Source organism: Vombatus ursinus, unplaced genomic scaffold, assembly GCF_900497805.2.
Source record: "Vombatus ursinus unplaced genomic scaffold, bare-nosed wombat genome assembly UNPS02014822.1, whole genome shotgun sequence".
Taxonomy (NCBI): Eukaryota; Metazoa; Chordata; class Mammalia; order Diprotodontia; family Vombatidae; genus Vombatus; species Vombatus ursinus.
The window spans coordinates 3063118-3067446 of NW_020954600.1; the positions used below are offsets into that span (position 1 = coordinate 3063118).

The 4329-nt window shown below is 40.5% G+C and overlaps 1 non-coding gene across 1 annotated transcript; it reads left to right on the forward strand.

The window, feature by feature from the left end:
- Positions 1-3101: 3101 nt before the first annotated feature.
- LOC114024767 lies at positions 3102-3208 on the forward strand. Its single transcript, XR_003566949.1, has one exon. It is a non-coding gene; the product is annotated as a U6 spliceosomal RNA (small nuclear RNA).
- The last annotated feature ends 1121 nt before the right edge of the window (positions 3209-4329 follow it).

Consider the following 4329-nt stretch of genomic DNA (forward strand, 5'->3'; position numbering starts at 1 on the left):
GCACACACATGTGTATACACATAGATATATGTATGTAAATACATATGTGCATATACATATATGCATGCACATATAATATATATGTATAATATGTATATTTGTATGTACATGTTATGTCCCCTGCAGAAGTTCTTGATTGTAGAGGGAATGACAACCTTGTAGACACTCCCACCATAGTGTACCATGCTCCCCTCCCCCCAGGCTTTAGTTGATAGACATCATGAGTTACTGTGGTTAAAAAAGTCATAATCTATTGACCAAACACTCTATACTTGCTGTGGGCCACAGAGTAACAAAACTCTGTACAGAAGAGACAACATCCTCCTTCCTCCCTCCTTTGAACCTTAGGGTTTCTTGTCTTATAGTGCAAGGGCTGCTTGGGCAAGAGTCATTCCTCTGTGGACACAACACATGCAAATGAGTGCTGGCTATATTCCATGTGAATCAGTGGTTTCAGCATCTTGGTGAGGGGATAGCCTCACCGTAAAACACTGACTGTCTTACTCTAACACTCTTTGTTCTATGTTTTAGCGTCTCCCTTCACTCTAACATTCTATATTCTAAGAAGTCTTCTAACTTGGTTCTAAGATGTTCTAAGATTCTTTTCATCTGTGACATTCTATTGTCTGAGTTCAAATCCTGCCTCAGACACTTGCCAGCTACACTGGGCAAGCCATTTAACCCTCAGTATCCTCATCTGTAAAATAGGGATAATAATAGCACTCACATCCCAGGTCTGTTCTGAAGATAAAGATAATATCTGTAAGATATTAATTAATTATTATATATAATAATGTAACAGAAGGAATATAATATAATATGATAATAGCTAAGATAATATCTGTAAAGTGCTTTGTAAATATTAAAGAACTATGTAAATGCTAGCTATTTATTATTGTTGTTGTTATTGTTATTATTATTATTGTTATATTCTCAGAGCTCTTTGTTTCTGATGTTCTATGTCCCAAGGTCCCCTTTAGCTCTGACATTCTATGTTTTAGCTTCTGAACATCCTCCGGTTTTGAGGTCCTGTATTCTAAAGTCCCTTCCACTTCTGATGTTCTATGTTCTAAGACCTCTTACGCTTTTGACAATCTGTGTTCTAAGACCCACCCCAGCTCTAATATTCTATGTTCTAAGATTCTTTTTAGCTCTAAAATGAATACATTCCAGGGTCCTTTCCAGCTCTGACATTCTCTGTTCAGAGTCCCATGATCCATTTCAATTCTAGCATACTATAGTTCTATGAGTCTATGAAAAAAAATTTGCCCTTCAAAAGTATCAGAGCATAAATGCCTGTGGTACATTTTCAGACATCAATCACTGAGCAGGGGAGGACTGGGGGGCTTGTGAAACTTCCCAAACCTCCAGAATCACATCAATAGATGAGATCACCTGGACCTAAAGTCACACCATCAAGAGAGAGTTAAGGATGATGGTGAACCAGTTTGTACCTGGAAAGATCCAGGTATGTCCCATATAGTCTAGCCCTGTCTAGCCTTTTAAGCCTGCTTCCTTAACCCGAGTCCTCAGCTATGATCTTTTCCATATTCTCTAATGGTTCCACATCAGTAAGGCCAAGAGTAAGAGCTGGACAGCAGGGATGGGTTGACCTGAGAAAGCCATCTATACATTCTTATCAGTTCATCCTTATGCCTGGTATCACAATCTGGCTAGTGCCCCCCCAATAAATGCTTGTTGATTGGGGTTAGTTTGATGCTTTTTAATAACACTGTCCTGCACTGAGCTCCAGGTAGAGCCATGATTCGCTACACTCCACCATTTGAACCTAGCATGACCAAAGGAATTGCAGTGAATTGCCCCTCAACCAGGACAGGTCACTCGGTCTTTCTTGGCCTCAGTTTTCTCATCTGTAGGTTGGACTAGATGACTTCTAAGGTCTTTTCCAAGTCTTAATTTATATTCTGTGATCTATGTCAGTACACACAAGTCTGTACCTATGTAGTATATATATATATATATATATATATATATATATACACACGTACACACATGCACATACACACATAATTACTATATATATATATATATATATATAGTAATATATAGTCAGATGTTGGCCAAGGTCTGGTTTCCTTAGTATGTTACCAGGTGACCAGTACTCAGATTGGCATCTAGACCCTTTCTGGTCTGGACCTATCAATTGGTTCCTATCCCAAAATGTGCCTAGGCAGTGGTTGACACACACCAACTCTTAGAACTGAGGAAATTATTCCTCTTCCTACAATTCCTTGGTTTGGTAACCATGACAGACTGGGATCCCAGACTGATCTTTCTACTTCTATTCAACACAAACTCACAAAATCACTAAATCTCAGAGTTGGCAGGGAACTCAAATGCCATCTCACGCCACTCATACCCAAAGAAGAATTTTCTCTACATTGTGCCTCTTAAATGGCCTCTATGAGGGCCTATCCACTGCATCCAGAAACAGGCCATGCCACTCTGGGGCAGCTGTAATTGTTAGGAAATCTTTCTTTACGTTAAGCCCAAATTGGTGTCTTTGCAGCTTCATAGGATCATAGATCTGGACCCAGAGGAAATCCCAAAGGCCAGCAAGTCCCAGCCCCTCATTTGACAGATGAGGAATTGGAGGGCTCATGAGGAGCAGTCACTTGCCCAAGATCACACAGATCCTCTGACTCCAGAGGCAGATTTCCATCATACTGTCTCCCACCCATTGCTATCCCTCTTCTATGAGACAGAACAACTTGAAAACAGCCATCTTGTCCTTACTGCTTTAGTGACATCAGTCTTCCCCCCAATTTCTTGCTTATTCCTGTCTCCATGATTTTTCTCATACCCTTTCTTACTGTCTGAATGCCCTCCCTCCTCTCTTGCTGTGTATCTAGCCTTCAGGAAGACAAGCTCAAGCCCCAGCTCCTTCCATGAATCTTTCCCAGACTTGTATGGAAAACTAAGTGATACAGTGGATAGATTGCCAGACATGGAGCCAGGAAGACATGAGTTCCAATCCTGCATTTGACACTTACTATCTTTGTTGACCTTGGGTAAGTCACCTGACCTTTCTTAGCCTTAGTTTCCTCATTTGTAAAATGCAGTTAAAAACAATACCTACTGTGTTTGTTTTGGCAGCACATATACTAAAATTGGAATGATACAGAGAAGATTAGTCTAGCCTCTGTGCAAGGATGATGCACAAATTTGTGAAGCATTCTGTATTTTTAATCAGTCATTATTTTGGAAAAAAATAATACCTACCCTCCCCACCCTGGTTGTTGTGAGGATTAAATAAGTTAACATATGTGAAGTGCTTCACAAACCTTAAAATGCCTTACACATTCTAGTTATCATCATCATCATCATCATCATCATCAAGCCAGACTCCAGTGATACCTTGCTCCTCATAGATACCATAGGTACCACTACATATTATTGGTATTACTATATTTTCATGTGGGTGATACAATTCCTTTAGAGATATCCTTGTCTTATATCTTGTGACCATGTAAAGGTGACCCTGGGTCCTTGAAGGTAATGCAATGGAGCACAATCTCTGGACGTTCCTATCAAGCCAGAAAGGTCTCAGTTGAGGGTCTAGTTATGAGCTATGTGCCTGCTGACCAAGACCTACATGAGGAAAAAAGGTCCTTGTAGTGATGTGAGACCTAGAAACTTAGAGAAATTCCAGTCCAACCATTCATTTGACAAATGAATTAACCAAGGCCTAGAGATATGAAAAGATTGGCCATACTTTTTCTTTCCTTTTGGATTCACAACAGTTTGTAGAATAATAGTTGTAGGGCTTGCAAGGACCATCTAATTTCTAGTCCAGCCTCCTCATTTTACAGGTGAAGAAACTGAAGCCCAAGAAAATAAAATGGCTTGTCCAAAGTTCCATAGGTGGTAAGATTCAGAGGTGGGATTTGAAATCAGGCTCTCTGACTTCTAGGCCTTCATGCTTTCCACTGTATTATACTGCCTCCTATGAACAAGAAACCTGATTAAGACCATCATCTACTGAGGCATGGAGGCAATGCAACCTGCTTTGGTGGAATACCAACCCTAATGAAATCATGGATTTGAAGTATTGGAGGGGTGATCCAACTAGACATAAGATCCACGAGGTCAAGGACCATATTATACCCTTCCTTATGTCTCCCCAAAGCATAGTCTGGCATAAAACTGAGCAGGCAATAGGTGCTTCATACATCTTTGATGGCAACAATAGGTTTGTGCCCTGTCCAAGGTTCTGAAAGGTATGAGGCCTCTTGGAAATAGTGGGGACAATGCCGAGGACGGGGATGAGAGATGGTCACTTTAGGGTAGATGGGCGTTGGTGATTCA